The 18,056-nt window shown below is 58.6% G+C and overlaps 1 protein-coding gene and 1 non-coding gene across 2 annotated transcripts in view; one reads left to right on the plus strand and one right to left on the minus strand.

Annotated features, from left to right (window-relative positions):
• The window catches only part of ARHGEF17 (Rho guanine nucleotide exchange factor 17), a 62,960-nt gene that overhangs the window by 3,351 nt on the left and 41,553 nt on the right, over positions 1 to 18,056 (plus strand). The gene's annotated exons all lie outside the window — the stretch shown is intronic.
• LOC111761069 (U6 spliceosomal RNA) lies at positions 16,582 to 16,685 on the minus strand. The gene has a single exon (XR_002794539.1). It is a non-coding gene; the product is annotated as a U6 spliceosomal RNA (small nuclear RNA).

Here is an 18,056-nt window from a genome sequence, read left to right on the forward strand (position 1 = left end):
TCTGGGTGATAATTATAGAGGGTTCTTATCTAGTCCTTAAAATGTTTCCCAGGAACTGGTCTTAGAGATTCCTGTCTGGTTCTTCGTTGTCAGTTGGAAGGATGTGGGAGGGCAGTGGGGCTCAGTCATTGCTCCCAGCCTTGATGCCCTGTTATTCCCCAGGCCGCAGTCGACGCTGGTTTGCACTTCCTCCCTGCTTTCCTGTGGCAGGACAGAGTGTGGGTCTGTTCCCAGGCCTGGGAGAGCTGGGAAGATTCAGGGCTTTGCTCTGTGGAGCAGTGGAGGAAGCTCAGGGTTCTAAGCCCAGCTGTGCTCTTGACTTGCTGCGTGCCAGTCGGAGGCCCAGCCTGTCTCTAATTGCACCTCTATCAGTAAAACTGGGGCTTTGTGCCCACCGTGGTGCCTGTGTCTGCATCCTGCTGGTACCGGGCAGATTTGGGGAGAGTCTGGGGTTTGAGTTGGGGTGAAGGCCTGCTAGAGCTTCTGATTAGAATGGGGGCTTCCAGAGGGTGGAAGTAGGGAGGGGGCTGATGAGGCTGAAGGGCCTTTGGAGGGTTGGGGAGCTCCGGCCCCCACAGGCAGGGCTGCTGCTGTGGATGAGGCGCCCTGGCTCCCCGCAGCTCAGCCTGCTTGCACTTACCAGCCCCACTCCTGTAACTGAGGCTCCCCCCTCTCTGCCAGGGCTAGGCCCGGGGGCTCGCTCTCCCTGAGACCGCCATTCCGTGTCCTGGCTTCAGGCATCTTTGGGGGTTTGGCTGTGGGTTCAGACGGCTTCTAGGCAGCCTGATTCCCTGGGAGCTGGGTTTGAGGCTAGATTCTAGGTTCCGGTGCTGGTTCCGGTTGCCAAGCCGAGCTTGGGGAATGGCCTGGGGCTGTTGCAGCTGCCCCTGCGCTCCCACTGTGCCCTGCGCCCCTGCACCCCTGCACCCCTGCGAGGCGCTGGAAACCCTAAACCCTGGGCTGATGGGTCACTCCCCGTTCCCAGTGCTCTCACGGCCCTTTTGAACTCTCTCCCTTTGTTTCTCTGTCCTTGTCTCTACTTCCCCCTGCCCTGGCTCTGGTGTCTCCCACGGAGGCCACAGGGGGACTTGGCAAGGTTGGGGGGTGAGGAGAGGGGAATTCGGCCCTGTCCGCCCCTCTGAGACCCTTTCGGGCAGCTCAGTGCCCCTCAGCTCCAGTGCCAGTTCTGCCCTGGGAGATGGGGGTGGAGGAGGAGGGGAGGCCAGAGCAGGGGCAGCTCCTGCTAAGGGCCCCTCTCCAGCTTCCTTTCCCATATTAATATCTCCCCCGGGAGCTCTGAGGTTTAACTGGGGGAGAGGGCGGGCAGGAGCCAATGGACTCAAGGAGACAATGAGGGGGGATGCGGGGTCCTCCTAAGAGGAGGCATCGAGGCCCAGAAAGGGGGTGTGAGTTTTGGCAGAATTGGGCTCCTGCTCCCCCCACCCGCTGCTTCACATTCTTCCTGTCCCTCCCCCCACCTCAGGGAGAAGCTAAGCCCCCAGGGTGAGTAAACACAGGCTTTGCCTGGCCTCTCTGGCCCTTTAGGGGAGTCTAGTCTGAAGAGCACCGTGGCTGCAGGTCCCTGTGTGACCCAGGGCCAGTCATGTCCCTGCTCCCGGCCTCACTTTTCCTTTCTGTAAAATGGGAGCAGTAGTCTCTGCCTGGCAGGCTCCTGTTGGGTGAGCTGGTGATAAGATCATTCCTTCCCTGGGGGAAAGAGAAAGGGGGAAAAAACAGGCTCTTCCCGGCCAGCTACAGCCCAGTGACCATGGCCAGGCTGGCCCTGCTTCTCCCCTGCCCACCCGCCCAGGTTTCTGAGCACAGGGCTCTGCGTGAGGCTGTAGTACAGCCTGGTGGACCTGAACAGGCTCCCGGGAGAGGCTCTGCCCCCTGCTCCCCACTCACTCACAGCCTGGAAGTTCTCCCATCTGCTACCTTGGATTCCTCCTGCTGTCTTCTTCTTTCTGGCTCCTCTGAGATGGGGGGCAGCTGTCTGCCCCCTGCTGCTGGCAGGAGGCAGTGTTCCCTTGTTTTGGGTCTGGGGCTCCAGTCACGCTCCCTGGGCTGTGGGTGGAGATTGTGGGGTGTGGGTACCCAAATAAGAGAGGAGAGGGGAAGAGGCAGTCATGCTGTGCTGATGGGGCAGAAACCAGTGTGACCCCAGCCCCAGGTTGGCAGGAGAGGCCCCGGGGGCTGAGGGAACCCCTGGCCTGACCCCGGCCACTGTTCTCCCCCAGCCCATGGCCCACATTTGTCCACAGCAGTGTGCTCCATTGCTGGGAGGCGAGAGGCCGCTGTCCCAGGCCTGGTTGGCCTTTGACTCACACCAAGACCTGGACCCGATCCTCTTTGGGTCTCAGTGTTCCTGTCTGTGCACTGGGAAGTTAGACTGCTTGGTCTTTGATGCTCTTGTAAGGGAGATGGGAGAAGCCAGGGTGCTGGCTGGAGTGGAGGAGGGCAGCTCTATGCCAGCTGCTGTGAGAACCTAGGAACGCAGGGGGCGAGGGGTAGCTCGTGGCTCATTTATTCTGTGTGCAGGGGATGAGGAGGCCAGAGCTGGCTGAGCCTGCCTCCTGCCCCTCTCCCCCCTGCCCTCGTCACTCCCACTTGGGACTGAATAGCCTGATGGCCAGCACCTCTTCACTCCTGGGCGTCCTCTCCCCCTGCCTTAAAGCCCAGAGCTTCGTGGTACAACCTTCTGTCCTCAGGTACTTTTAGCCCATTTGGCAGGGGGGACGGCACTGCCCAGAAACAGGAAGTGACTGGTCCCTCAGAATCTGAGCTGGACAGACTCACAGAACTCGAGCATGTTGGAATAGCGATAACAATGACTCCCATTTATTGAGTGCTCCCAGGGTTCTGGGCACTCTGAATGTTTCACTCTGACCGTAAGAGCTGGGGGAGTCTTACAGTGCTCAAATCTTAGAACCACAGAGAACTGCAGACTCTTCGATGCCCACTGAACCCTAGAGCGTCAGTGTCTTAGGGGTACGGGGCCCACAGGGTCCCCGTTTCTCAGTGGGATTAGCCTGCCCTTTGAGTGGGGGGACAGGATTGGGGGACAGTTGGGGTATCACCTATATCCCCAATAGCTGGGACACCTTCACAGGGGTTGTTTGATTCACCAGGGCCTGGGGTTGGGGTGGGAAGAACTTTTGTCTCCCAGAAAGGGAGACTGCTGCCTCAAAGGTCACGCGGGGAGTGGATGCAGCTCAAGTGGTGGAGTGCCTCCTTCCCATGTTTGAAGTCCTGGGTTTGGTCCCCTGGTACCTCCTAAAAACAAAACAAGTGAAAAACCACCCCGCCTTGGGGAGTAGACGTAGCTCAGTGGTTGAGCGCCTGCTTCCCACGTATGAGGTCCTGGTACCTCCCAGTACCTCCTAAAAAAAAGAGTCACACCTCAAGGCAGGGCAGAACCCAAGCCTCAGAACCCTGGCCCGGCCACCCCAGGCCAACGTGGCCCAGATCCCACACGCCTGCTTGCTCAGCCAGCTCCCTGCCTTGCTGAGAGTGGCCCAGGCTACAGCTCTTCCTGCCACCTTTCTTCTATCTCCCCTTGGCAAGGAAACCAAGGGGGTGGGGTTCTCTCCTTCCCTGCCTTGGCTCTTTGCTGTGATTTTTCCATGGAAACTGGATCCGGGAGGGGAGGCAAATAGGACATTTGGAATTCTGAGTGGTACCAAATATCTATAATTAAATGTCTTGTTACCCAGCAGGAGGAGGGTGGGATGGGGGAGGACAGGCAGAAGGGCTGGCCCTTTCCCCTGTTTATTCCTCTCCCCTTTTCTAAGGGGACTGGCCTGTTGGGGGTGGTGGTGGTGGTGGTCCTGGATGAGCCCACCCCAGGACTGAAGAGTTGGGGGATGGACCACAGTTGAGCCTGACATTTCCCAGCTCACACTTCCGGGACCAGCTGGGTTTGGGAGGCTGCAAGGCTGCTGCTAATCCTGTCTCCAGCCCCCTCTCCCTGTGTAGGAGCTTGCCCTCCTGCCTCCCTCTCCCGTCTGTGATTTCCCAGCCTGCATGCGCCGCCCTGCAGCCGGCTGGAGGCACCCCCAGGCTGCTTGGGACGGTTTCGGAACCTAGAAGCAGACTGGAAGGGGCTGTAGGGGTGCTGTGGGGCCGGATGGAGGCTGCCAAGGGAGACTTCCTGGAGGAGGCTCTGTCTGGAGCTTGGCCTTGGAAACAGGAAGCGTTCAGATAGCCAGAGAAGAGAGGGAAGGGGCTCTAGAGGTAGGCACGGCTAGGGTAGAGGCCAGGAGTTGGGAAAGAAGCCGGAGGTGGCGTGCAGCAAGAGTTTGTTCTAGACTCTGGGTGACCTTGCTAGGGTAACGCGCTCATCTGTTTAGAAAATACTTAACAGAGCACCTAGACATATCAGGCCAGGCGTGGGGACCCAGGAGGGACAGCAAAGTCCTGCCTGGTGGAGCTGCCTGAATAGTGGGGAGACCTGGTGGTAAACGGGTATACTATGTGTCAGGGCATGGTAGGGGCTGGGAGGAAATTACAGCAGGACAAGGGAGTAGAGGGACAGGGATAGACGCTGTTTTAGATGGAGAGGTCAGGGAAGGTCTCTGAGGAGGTGGGTTTGAGCAGAGGCTGGGAAGAAGCGAGGGAGCACGCATGAGCTGTCTGGGTCGGGGGTGGCGGTATTCTGGGCAGAGGACAGCCAAGTGCAAAGGCTCTGAGGTGGAAGCACGTGTGAGAAAGAGCCGGAGGCCCGTGTGGATGGAGAGGTGAGGGAGGGCGCAGGTGGGCTGGACTGTCAAGCTCTCAGGCCAGTGGTCGGGTCGGGTGTTACTCCAGGTGAGACAGGGCAGGCCCTGTTGGAAGGTTCTGAGTAGAACAGTGACCTCACCTGACTTAGGCTTTCCCGGGTCCACTGGGCAGCTGTGGGAGGAGATAGCTGTGGGGCCACGGGGAAAGTGGGCAGGCTGGTCAGGAGGCTGCTGGAATAATCCAGGCAAGAGATGATGGTGGCTTGGGCCGGGCTGGTGGTGGTGGGGTGGTGGGTTTACTCCTGTAGCCCAGAGGGTCCCTAGTAGTCCAAGTGAACCCCAGCTGTGCCTGTAGCTGGGCAGCGTGTGAGGGGTCCCTTAGAGTAGGGAGGGGGGATCGACAAAGCCCCTGTAGCTGGCTGGGCTGCCCTGGCCACCCCCGGCACAGCATCTCTTCTGGCCTCGAAGGCTCGGAGTGTGGAGCAGCCAGGGGGCCCCAGTGAGGCAGGTGGCGGTGGCGTCCCTGCAGCCACCCTGACCGCCCCTGCAGCCCCAGCTTGCCTGTGTCCTGGCTTAGGAGCTCACTCCACCCTGAGGCAGCCCCATCTCTCCCGTCCCATCCTCTGCCTCGGCGGGCATTGGCCTGGCCCCAGAATGTGGACAAGGAAGCAAGCCCAGAGCAGGCAGACGTTTGCCCAAGGCCCGATGACTCGTATATGGGATTTGGCCCCAGGTATCCTGACTCCCAGGCCATATGCTGGCCCCACAGAGTTGCTACGGAGCAGAGTTGGCGGGGATAGCTGCGGTAGGGCAGGGGCGGGGGGAGCCCGTGTTTCCCAGAAAGGCTCCCAGCCCTGGCTTACTTACTGGGAAATGTGCCCAGGCAGCCTGGCGCCTTGCTGGCAGGCCCTGACACGGGGGCCCCTAGTCCCCTGAGAGGCAGGTGGGCCTGGAGCCTTGGTCCTCCCAGGCCTGTTGGAGTGGATGCCCCACCCATTCCTGCCCTGAGCGTTGACTACGCCCCTCCCCTGCCCGCTTCCCAGCTCCCAGGGGCTCTGGGGGCATTCCTGGGGTGGACCAGGGCAGAGAACTGCCAGGCTGCTGGACTCCGAGCAGTGAACCAGCCCCTGCCTGTGAGAGGCAAGGGCCTGGGGCCCCAGCCAGGGTCTCTGAGCCCCCAGAAGGTCCAACATGCCTCCCCACCCACACTAGTAGTTGCGGGGGCCACTAGGGATGGCATGGTATAGCAGTGGAGGCCTGCACTAGAAGTCGGGGGACCTGGGGTCCAGCCCAGCTTCAGCCTTTCCACTCTGTGGCCCTGGAGAAGTCCCTTCCCCTCTCAGAGCCACAGGCTCCTCCTGGGGCTGTTGGGAGAGGCAAGTGCTGTCCTGAGTAGGATCTCAACTCGTAGGCGAAAGCACTGCCTCCAGGGAGACAGGAAGGCAGGTGGGAACTCTCAGCCCTGTTAGGCTCAGAAGAGGAGACTGAGGCTCAGGGTGGAGCCAGCACTCAAACCCAGAGCACCTTACCCTACTGCCAGCTGCTGCTCCAGGCACACTGCCCCCAGTTCCCCATAGACAAGAGTCTCTCCCTGCACCTGTGGCAGGTGGTGGGGCTCGCACTGGGGCCACAAGTGGCGATGCTGCTGAGATGTTAGACCTCCTTGGGTTGTCTGTGGTGGGGCTGGGGGAAAGTCTCCCCCGCAAGGGAGAGGGCCAGTGTGAGTGCAAAGGGCACTGGAGAGTGGGAGGGACGTGAGCGGATTCCAGAGTCCAGGCTGGCAGGTGGGTGGTGTAGTCATTTCTATTGTTGCTGTAACAAATTACTGCAAATCTAGTGGCTTAAAACACAAATTTATTATCTTAAAGTTCTGGAGGTCAGGGGGGTAAAGTCAAGGTGTTGTTGGTAAGACTTTGCTCCTTCTGGAGGTTCTGGGGAGAATCTTTCCTTGCCTTTTCTGGCTTCTAGAGGCCACCTGCCTGCCTTGGCTTGTGGCCCCAGAGCCTGGCATCATCACCTCTCTCGCTTTGACCCTCCTGCCTCCCTTCTTGTAAGGACCCTTCTGGTTATACTGGATAATCCAGGAGGATCTCCCCATCTCAAGATCCTTAATTTAATTATATTTAATTAATTGCCATGGAAGGTAACATATTTACCGGTTTTGGGTTGTGGGCATCCTTGGGGGGGGACGTTGCATCAGTCTGCCGGCCACAGAGGGGCCAGGCTGTCAGTCCTGAGATCTAGAGCCCTCGGCAGGTGCTGCTGCCAAGGTCGAGCCTGGAAGCCCAGTCCCCTGCATCTGTCCCTGCAGTTGTGCCTTTCCTTGTTCATTTGTCATCCATTCAGTCAGTCTGCAGTCACTGGGCAGGGGGGACACACAGGGAAAGCCTGGGCATCATCCTCTGCCCCCGAGGTGTGTGGGTCCAGAGGAGGCTGGGCCCAGCCTGGTGGGGTTGGCACAGAAGTGCTAAGGGAGTCCTGGGGGTGGGCCTGGCTTTCGGGGGTGACCGGCCTGAGGTCTGCTGACTAGAAATGGAGGTGAAGTGCTTCCTGAGAGGGGCAGTAGCTGGAGAGTTGAGAGCCCGGGCAAGTGGGAAGGGGGGTCCCGAGGAGGGCATGGGCAGAACTGGGGCTTCGGGCTCAGATGGGCAGCAGCTGCCTGTCTCCACGCACCCAAAGCTGCACACTGAAGGGTCAGGAGCACAGTCCAGAATCCCCTCACCCTCCACGCTGGCTTTGGGGCACACGGCAAGCATTTAATTCTGTGTGCCAAGTAGAGTCTACAAAATGGGTGCACTGTCCCATTACTCCACAAAGGACTTTCGTTAGGATTAAATGAAATAGCGCAACTACGGTTAAATGAAATAATGCAAATATTAGGAGTAAATGAAATTATCTCAGTAAATGAAATAACGCAAATATTAGGATTAAGTGAAATAATGCAGAGAGGACTCTGCCCATAATAGACGCTCAAGAAACCTAAGTTCTCCTGAGCTGCTAAGATGTTATGCTCCTGAGAGAGGCTGACCCAGGATTCTCAGATTCTCGGCATCTTCTTCCAGCTGTGAAGCAGAGGGCAGGGCCCCTCGCAGGAGGGCAGGCTGGGGCCGAGGCAGTGGCCTGCAGCCAGGGCCTGCGGACGACTGCAGGAGGGGGCAGGCCCCTGCTGTCCTTGCTCCTCTCTCCAGCGCCCCCTCTGCCCCCACTGGGGACATGTCTGAGACAGTTGGGCCCAGGGTGGGGAGCAGAGCAGACTCTGGGCCCGAGCCCCTGACCTGCCGGTACCAGCCCATAATGCGGGACTCAGTCCCCTCTGCTTCCCAGTCCCGCTCTGGGGGAGCCCCTTCACAGCCGGGCGCCTGAGGGTCCGTGTGGCCCTGACGGGGAAGGGTTAACACCTCTGACTGACTCACTGGCTGGGTGACGTCCAAGGTCAAGGTTTGAGCCTCAGTTTCCTGCTCTGTAAAACGAGGACACTAATCCCCACTGCACAGGGGCTGGGAGAACTAGAAGAGTCTCACGCATGTGGAGCCCTCAGCCCAGGGCCCGGATGTGGACAGCTCTCAGAAGAGCGGCCGCCGTAGCAGCGTGTTTCCGAGATTCATTCAAGATGAAGGATTTTGTAGTTCTTTCCCAGAGTCCGTGGCTCTTAGCTCTTGCCGTGTTTTTTTTGAGATTCTGTTGCCCCCTGGCTCCGATGTCCTTCGGTTCCGGGGCTCTGGGTAGGGGAGCGGTGGGGCAGGTCCTGGGCCGGCGGGTGGCGGGTGGTGGGGGGAGCTGAGGGAGCAGGCACGGTGGTGTCCGTTTCCTGTTTGTTGATTCCCAGAGGGTGAGCAGCCCTGCTCCGAGCTGCGCAGAGCTGGGCCGCCGAGCGGCTGGAGGGAGGCCCTGGTTCCTGGCCGCCAGCCAGCCCCACAGCCGGGCCTCCAGGGACTGCTGAGACCACCCCCCCACCCCCGTGGACAAACATTCAGTCCTTTCCCAGGACAGGGCACTGGGGGTCAGGGAGCAGATGTGGAAGGGAAGGGGTAGGCGGGCTGGACGGTCGGCCCCTCTCCTCAAAGTCCTGCCGACGGCCTCTTTCTTGGCTGCTTGCATGGAGTTCTCACCCCCGGTTTCTTGCTCTCTTCCTCCTTGTCCCCCTGGGTGGGGCCTGGTGGTGTGACATCTAGCTTCTTGGTGGGGGTAGGAGGAGGATTTCAAAGGGAGAGGGGCAGGGCTTTGAATGCCAGGGTGGACACTTGGAAGAACCCTAAGGAAGCAGTGGTCTCTTGTAACTACCCTCTGCTGTGCATTATTCGGATGGGGAAACTGAGGCCTCTCAAGGGACCTCACAGAGGTAGAGCAGATCCAGCAGTCCCCTCGTGCACCTTGCTGCTTCTCCAGCCCGCACTTGGGCTGCTGGGTATAAGGGGCTATTGAGGTTTCTTCAGGGAAAGTTGTGGGCATTTGAGAGAATTGGTCTGAGTAGGAAAAGAGAGCGCTGTCTGTGCCTGCGGCCAGGAGGGCAGGGAGGCCTCTATGTGACCAGAGACTGGACCACGGCTGTGTGTGCAGAGCCCGGTAGGAGGCTTCCAGTGCCGAGGCGGATGGCCTGGGCTCTCCCTGTGGGCAGTGGGGGGCCGCGGAAGAGGAGGAGCCGCTTGCTGTGGTGGTGGGAAGGTGGTGGGCCTGAAGAGGGCAGGGTGGAGGGGTGAGAAGCCGGAGCTGGCGGGTGTGTGAGGTGGGACGGCAAGAAGGGAATTGGTTGGGGAGATGATTTAGAGGCAAAATCTGAGAATTGGAATTTAGGTTCAGGGGCCCAATCAGAAACTGGGGTGGAGGGGCAGGGGGACCCACCTCCACTGTTAGAGTCAAAGAATGTAGCAAGGCAGAGTCCCCTGCCTCATCCCCTGCCTGGTCCCCCTGCCTCGTCCCCCTGCCTCGGGGCAGAACTTGCCTCTGCAGTTCTAAAGCGGGGAGAGGGCCGCTCTGAGCCAGCTCAGGTCCCTGCCTCTGTGCCCACTGTGCTGCTTCCCTTCTAATTTCAGACCCTCTGCCCCACTAGAAGTGCCCTGCCTCTCAGTGGGGTTGCCAGTAAATAGCGAACCTTCAGGCTATACCCCAGTCTGGCCCTGCTGGGGGGGGGGCGGTGAAGGGGCAGGCCCATGCTGTCTTGATGACTCTGGACCAAGACAAGTCACTGTGCCTCAGTTTCCCCATCTGTGAAGTGGGAGTCCCAGATGGGGCAGAGCCCAGGAGAGCTCCAGAATCCGCAGGCTCTCAGGAGCTGGGGGTGGAGTGACTGGTGAATGGACAGGCCGGCAGCCTTGCTGGGAGCCCTCACGGGAGGCAGAGGACCCCTGTGACTTCGGTACCATGGACTCAGAAGTGTCATTCAGTGGCCCTTCAGCGGCAAAGGCCTTCCTGGAGGAGGGTTAGGCAGGGGCTGTGGGGAGAGCGTGATTCAGATCTGGGGCCTGATCGGAGCCTCATTTTCCCCAGCCCCTCATTTTCCCCAGCCCCTCATTTTCCCCAGCCGATGCCTGTCCCCTCCTGCCGGGACCAGCAGCCTCCAGGCTTCTCCCCAAGGCCAGCGGGGGTGTTGCCCGGGCAGGAGAGGAATTTCCGAGGGAACAGCTAAATTCAGCCATGGCTAAAAATAGTCCCAGGCCTGGCCCCAAGGCTGGAGGAGGAGGAGGAGAAGGGCGGGGGAGCCCCTTCCCTGCCCCGCCTCACCTCCTCACCTGGGCCCTGGCCTGGCCTGCAGATCCACCTTCTTCTAAGCCCTGCCAGGCTTTCCTCCCACTGGGAGCTCCTCATTGTCATCGTCCCTCCCCTCCTCTGCCATTCTCCTTGCAGGCCTCCCTGGTTCTTGCTCCCTCTGTCTGGGGTCTCCTCTGACCCTCTGTATCTCCCCACCTCCAGTGACAGAGCCAGGCAGAGCTCCCCGGCCAGGACCAAGCCTTCGGGAAGAGGGCTCTGGGCAGGACTCTGTCCCCAGCGGCATCCCAGCCCAGGTGCCAGACCCCCACCCTGGGATGCACAGGGGCCGTCACAACTCCTTTCTCTTCTGTGGGGGTCAGCCCTCAAGGGCTCTCGGGTGTGGAAATGGGGGTGAGCCTCGGTTCACCCAGAGACCTAGTGCTTGGTTCTGGGCAGGAGGTCCCACCCCTCCTGTTTCTGCACATGGTGGGTCCACTTCCTAAATAAATAATGATTGGGGAGGGGTAGAGGAGGCAGGGCGTCCCCAGGGTTCCCTGAGCGCCTTGCCCCGCCCATACCTGGGAACCACAGGCCTGAGCATCCGAGCAGGTGGAAGCTGGCCGATGGGCAAAGGGTCCTGTCCCAAGTCCCCCAAATGGGAGAGGGCAGGGAGGAGACAAGACACGGAGGCCCAGAGAGGTGAGCGCCCAGAGGAGGGGAGAGGACCTCAGCTTGGCCTCGCTCCAGGGCCAGAAAGTGGCCCTCCTGCAGAAAGAGCAGGAAGGAAGCTGACGGGTAGGCTCGGGTGCAGCCCACGGTGCTGGAGCAGAACCCAGTGTGGTACAGGTCGGGAGTGGGGAGTTACAGGTAATGGTAGCAAAGCTGGCAGCGCACCTGCTGGGTGCCAGGCATTGTTCTAAGCACTTTGCACATGTCCACGTGTTCCAGCCTCACACAGCCCTATGCTGCAGGGAACCGGAGGCATAGCTTGCCCGGGTTAGGAAACCAGCCCTCCGCTAGAGAAGCGGCAGAGCTGGGGTTTAAACCCAGACAACCCAGCTCCAGGATCCGGAAAGTCTGCTCAGGCTCCGGAAAGGCTGCTCAGGCTCCTGGACTCAGGACCGCCTGGGGGTGGGGGTACTGTCACTGGCCCGGGCTTGTGGGAGGAGAGGGTGGATGTCGCTGTGGATGTATCGATCCCACTGGATTCACAGTCCACAGCTGCGGTCCCAGGAACTGGCACATAGTAGTTGCTCAGTAACTATTAGCTGCATGGCTCCTGGGGCCCTGGGAGTGAGGGGAGGTTGTGGGCAGGCTGAGGGGATGGGTGTTTTCTCCCTTCGTGGGCCCAGGGACCTTCCTCTTGGTGCTACAGAGCAGCCAGGTAGGTGCCGGCGTCTGCTGGTCCGGAGAGCTCTGGAAGGTGGGGAGGTGCTGAGATGAGCCAGGGGCAGGGGGAGGAGGGGCCGGCCAGGCGGTGCTGGCGCAGTCCCCCCAGCAGTATCTGGAAAGCAGATCTCTTGGGCCATGGCCGGCGTGACTCAAATGGAGACAAAAAAACCTTCCATATTAGGACAAAGAGCCCAGAAAGGCCGGACCGGCAGCCAAAACTCCCCCTCCCCCACCGGCCTCCTGCCCTGTCTCCCTCTGGGCCCCCAGCCCTGAGCCCTGTCCCATGAGTTTAACTCTTGGGCCTCAAGCAGCCCTGCGGCCTCCTCCTCTCAGTCACCGGGCGAGGCCTGGGCTGCTGGGCACCCGGCCTGGGGCCACAGAGGAGCCCTGGCAGGCCCTGCAGGCTGGAGAGGGGGCACGGCTGAGACCCACCGCCCCACACTGTGGGGTAGGTTGACAGTAGACCCTCACCCAAGCCGCCCGAGCCTGCGGCACTCTGCACATGGGCTCGAGCACACGCAGGCCCCAGCACATGCAGGCTTGAGCACACGCGGGCTGGAGCACACAGGCCCGAGCACGCAGGCTGGAGCACACAGGCTCGAGCACACAGGCCCGAGTGCACGCGGGCCCGAGCACACAGGCCCGAGCACACACAGGCTCGAGCACACGCAGGCTGGAGCGCACAGGCACGAGCACACACATGCACTCCTTTTGGATCCCCGGCAGCTTTCTCAGCCTGCTGAGATCTTTGTGTAGATATCAGAAGTGAGAACTAAGCCTGAGAACCCCTGTCTCCTACCTTCCCAGAGCAAGCTTGTGATTTTGAGGCTGTTTCATCTGCTCTGCCAGCAGAGTTGGAGTAGTTAGGGGCAGTCAGATGTCAGCTTAGCAGGTAATGGAATAGGCAGTGTCCATCCGGGGAAGTGTGAGCAGGGCAGCTCGTGCCTGCAGACTCCTCAGTGCCGACCCGCGGGAGGTGGGAGCAGCCAGGGGCTCAGCCCCCTTCCTGCCTGCGGGCAGGACCTCACTCCGGAGCAAGCCCAGCAGCCTGACCGAGGACCGGGTTGCTCACTGCCAGTAGGATTGCAACCAAAGGCTAAGAATTAACAAATAATTATGACTACTGAAACATTCTATAGATGATTTTTAAATTAGCCAAAAGGATTATTATCCAAAAGTACTGAAACTGGCTAGACGGACCACGTTTCTTATGTGGCCATTTCCAACTAAAAACCTGCCATTGTAATGATTGTCCCAGAGAGAGCTAAGCCTTTGTATATGAACCTTCCCGTTGACAGGGCGACCCCTCCACCTTCCTCTGATACCCTTGGGAGAAACCTGTAGCTGACCTTTGTTTTCAGTCTCCCCCTTCTTGGGTACCTTGAGCTCGGATAATGGTTGTAACCTTGTAACTCATACCCATACCCGCCTCGCCCCCATCCTGGCCAGCCCTGCCCTGTAATGTTTACTGACAAAAGAACCTGTGCAAACTCACCCCCATCGTTCATTAGCATCCTGATACAAACTACCAGACTTTCTGTAGATCCAGGAGGCAGTTTTGGGCCAGAAGGCCGCTGTGCTTCTTGCTTGCGCAACCTGTAAAACTTTCTCTTTGAAACCCCAGTGTCTCAGAAATTGGCTTTCAAGGTGCGTAAAAGGCGCATGGGAAGAAAGGAGCCCGCTTTTGCTCTGTTTTCGGTCTCTGTGAGTGAAGCAGCTCCTGACTTTCCTAATCAGCCCAACGTCGTTACTCTGGAATAAGTCCTGGATTGTGGGCCTGGGGGGCCCCTTCGGAGGCCGCGGGCGCTTTACTGGTGCCTGCGTGTGTAGATTGCGCACCTGGCCGCAGGATGAATGCTGAGAAGCGGTTCCTGCACCAGGAAGCCCCATCTGATACCTAGAGGTCAGAAAGAGACCGAGGACGCTGGCGGGCGGTGGCTGGAGGGGTCCATGGGCTCGTCAGGCAGAGCCCTGCAGGACGCAGGCCCTGGCCGGCAGGCGTGGGGCCAGGGTCTCCAGGCAGAGAGCACCGCGCAGGCAGGGGGCCCGTGGGAAGAGCCCCCGTGCCTCGGAGGCGCCGTGAAAGCTCCCTGGATGGCTGGGGCCCGAGGAGTCGTAAAGGCTAGGACGGGAAGTCTGGACTTGATCCCAGGGCCGTGATTTCTAAGCTTTTTAAAATAGTGAAGCCCTTTCTGCTGGAGGAAGCAGCCACAGAGCTGGGGCACGGGGGCAGTGCAGCACCGCGCATGCGTGGAGGCGGGGCCGCTCTGCCCGCCCGACCACCTCGCCCGGTTGTACTTCACGGAGCCCCGCAGGGCTGGTCGGAAAGTCGGTGCCCACCGAGGGAAGCCCGGGCGGAGGGGTTTGGAACAGGACAAGCCCCTCTCTGTAGCCAAGAGCCTCCCCCAGAGCGGGCTCCGAGGTCCAGCCAGCGCCCCGCGCAGGCCAGATCTCCAGGAGGAGCCCGGCGGGTGAGCGCCCCAGCTGCCTGCGACTCCTGTGAACGGCCGTGCTCCTCACCCGCGTCCCCCAGAGCCAGGCGGGGCCTCCTGGCCAGGCCTTCCTCGCGGGCGCCGTGCGATCAGGAAGACGACCTGTCGGAGAAGGGGGAAGACTGCCTGCCCACGGCCTCGGCCTGGGAAGATAACAGGCCCTCCTAGGAGCTGGCCCCTCGCCGTGCCCCCAGAGCAGCCCCCGTCTTGGCTAGCTCCTTTACATAAGGTGACTTAGGTTAGACTTCAGGAAGGACTTCCCCCTGAGTTAAGGCTGCGCAAAAGGAAGGGTGTTCGTAGGAGAAAGCCTGAGCTCTGAGCCTGGCAGGTCCAAGGCCCTTGAGGCACCAGGGCATTGATCACCTACCCAGCCCACCACATCACCTGGGCTCCCACTTCTTTTCTGATCAGCAAACATAGAAAGAGTAGGAGATTGCCAAGCATAAGAACGGGAGGGTGCGCGGGGCAGAGAGACCAGCGCATGCAAAGGCCTAGGGGCGTAAGAGTGATGGTTTCGCGGAACCACTACAGCCAGAACAGAAATGGGACACTCGTGGGTCAGCAGGGCCAGGTCAGCCTAAGTACTCGGACCTCATCCTGCGTCCAGCTGTGTTGGTGAAAAGGCTAGAACAGAGACTCTGGAGCCAAGATGGCTTGGGTTTAAATCTTGGCTCTTCCTCTTAGCTCTTCTGACCTTGGGCAAGTTCTTAATCTCGCTTTGGCTCAGTTTATGCACCTGTAAAGTGGGAGTGGTGATGATGGCACCTGTTCGAGGGTTGTTGTGGCCACTGGGGATCAGTGGGAAGGCATAAGGCAAGTTGGAAGGGGAAGGAGGTTGGTGCCTGCACTGGCTGGGCAAGGGTCCCCGGGATGGAGAGGTGTGGGTGGGGTCACCAAGAGAAGCACAGAGAGTCATCTTTGGGGGAATGAGCTGAGCTCCCTGAAGGGGGCTTGTATCCACCCCCTCTCTGGCTGGCAGCTGCCCATAAGAGAGAGCCAAGGGGCTGTGTGTAGGATGAGGGGCTGGGGGCTGTGGGATTGGGAATTCCCTGCTGGATTTTCCTTGCCGGAAGTCCCTACCTTTCTCTAAAGTGGCTCATTACTGATCCTGGGATCTGCCGGCCCGTGCCCCTCACTGTGCAGACAGGTCACCCGTGGCCCAGGGCCAGGCAGGGTTGCCAAGGTCTCCAGGCACGTGCTGACCCCTCCAGACCTGGGATGCACTTCCAAGCCCTGGTTGTCAGAGCCGCTTGCTGAGGTCACTCCAGCTAAGGGGGAGAGGTTCAGCTTTGAAGGAGGAATTCACTGCAGAAAGCGCTAAGCAGGGACTGGGCCGTGGTGCTGAGAGCCTCGTACTGCGGGGTGGGAAGAGAGGGCTCCCTGGGGGATCATCTCATGAGATGGAATCGTCCGAGAGGAGGCCAGCTAGGAAGCCGAGGGGAGCCAGCCCAGGCAGAGGGGTCCCGGGGCAGCCCCTCCCGCCCTGCTGCTTTCAACCATGCCATCTTCACTCGCTGGGAGCCCTGGGGACCTGGTCCTGCGTGTTGGCTGGGAACACGGGGGTGCCCAGTCTATGAGGAGGCAGACAGTCACAGCCGGGGGCGCCAAGGGGTGAAGAGGGCTGGACCGGAGATACCAGGGCCTTGGGGAGCCCAGAGGGTCCTGATGCAGCTGAGCCTTGAAGGATGAGAAGGCAGGTGAGGGAGGCAAAGGCTGTGCAGAGTTGAGGCACGTGGTTGGATCAGGCAGCAGGAGCCGGATTAGAGATGTTATTTAAAAAGTCAATTTATATATTTAATATCTTGGATAAAAAAATGTATTCAGGTGGTTAATAAAAATCAAAAGGGGTGAAAAGTCTCTTTCCCATGCAGCTGCCTAGTATCTACCCTGCCCCACCCCGGGACACCCAGTTGTTAGTTTCTCAGGAATCCTTCTGTATGCAAATGTGAGCAAATACCGCATGTTGTGTCTCCCCCATTTTTGCACAGATGGCAGCAAAATATACACTGCTGTGCCCCTGGCTCTTTGCACTTACTATCTCCTGCAGATCTTGCTCTCCAGGACATGGAGAGCCTCCTTGCTCGTTTCTGTACTGCCTAGGGTTCCACTGTACCGATTACCAAGATGTGTCCAGCCACATATTAAAGGATATTTGGGTTACTGGCAGTATTTTGTTGTCACAAGCCATGGTGCAGTGAACAAGCTGGTTCATAGGTCATTTTGCTCGAGTATCTGTCCGGCAGCTCATAACAGTGGGAACTCTGGAACAAATTTGCTGCAGTTGTACTTTTTTTTTAAATGCAGAAAGCTTCACTAATTTGCATGTCATCCTTGCGCAGGGGCCATGCCAGTCTTCGTGTCATTCCAATTTTAGTACAGATGCTGCCGAAGCAAGCATGCAACTAATTTTTTTGTAAGGCAAGGGAGTAAAGAATTTATTAAGACACAAGAAAACGAGAAAAGTACACGGTCCGAGGCATGGACCACGGGTGTCTTATGTCACATAAAGGAATTTAAGGACACATCATAGGGTAGGCAAGGGAGTGAAAAGTTTATTCAGAAACAAAAAAACTAGAACAGTACACGGTCCGCGGCATGGACCGCGGGCGTCCTGCAGGGTGAGTTGCACCTCGACTGTAATTTTGATGCTGAGCACTGAGGTCTGTGATCAGTGGCGTGTGAGGCTCGTTTCCCCACAGCCTCGCCAACCACAGCACGCATGCAGCAGACCTGTGGGTATTTTTTTCCAATCTGAGCAGTGAAAAATGATATCTTAGTATATTTTAATTTGCATTTATTTTAGAATGAGTGAGACTGAGCATCTTTCTATGCATAGCCCAGGAGACATTTGGATTTTCTTTTCTGTGAACTGTTCATATCCTTTCCCCATTTTCCTGTTGGGTTGTTGGCCCTTTGTTTTATCAGTTTCTAGGAACCTTTTCAAATATTAGGGAGGTGAGGCTTTTGTCTGGGTTATGAGTTTCCGGATTTGCACTTGACTTTTTGACTTTATGGTGTATTTTTGCCATACGGAAGATTTTATATTTATGTGGCCAAATTTATCAAGCTTTTATTTTATGGCTTCTGGATTTGAAAATACAGTTAGGAAGGTCTTTCCCATTCCAAAGTTACATAGCAATTCTCTCATGTTTTTCTCTGGAACGTTTATGGGGTTTTTTGGTGTGTGTGTGTTTTTTCCGCTTTAAATCTTTGATCTATTTGGAATTTATCCTGGTGTGTAGTGAGTTATGGCTCCAGCTCTATTTTCTCCCCCAGATGCCTGGTGCTTTCAGCTGAGGAGCAGTTTGGTCAGATTCAGAGGGTCTTTCAGGCTGTCCAGAGTGGGTATGAAGGTCAGAGGAGGGGCGCCATGGCTGCGGAGGGTCAGTGGCAGAGAGACGAGGAGAAGGGCCTCAGGTGACACCAGTCGAACTTGATGGACAGTTGGAGGTTGGGACACAAGCTGGTTCACAGCATTCCCAAATCCCTTGTTCGTGCTGTGTGACCTCGAGCAAGTCCCATCCCCTCTCTGGGCCTAGAGTATCATATTAGAAGGGACCTGCGATCACCCTGATCCCAGGGCTGACTGTGAGGGAGGAGATGGCCACAGAGAGGGGCTGTCCTAGAGGTGGTGCCACAGAGGATGGCCGTGGATCTGGCGCCCACCTGGGCTTGGCAGAAGCGGGGATGGGAGGGCCGGCAGCAGAACTCCCTGTGCTCCTGGGGTGGGCAGGCGGGAAGGTGGAGGGGTGGGCGCCCGTTTAAAAAT

Source organism: Dasypus novemcinctus, chromosome 10 (genome assembly GCF_030445035.2).
Source record: "Dasypus novemcinctus isolate mDasNov1 chromosome 10, mDasNov1.1.hap2, whole genome shotgun sequence".
Lineage (NCBI taxonomy): Eukaryota > Metazoa > Chordata > Mammalia > Cingulata > Dasypodidae > Dasypus > Dasypus novemcinctus.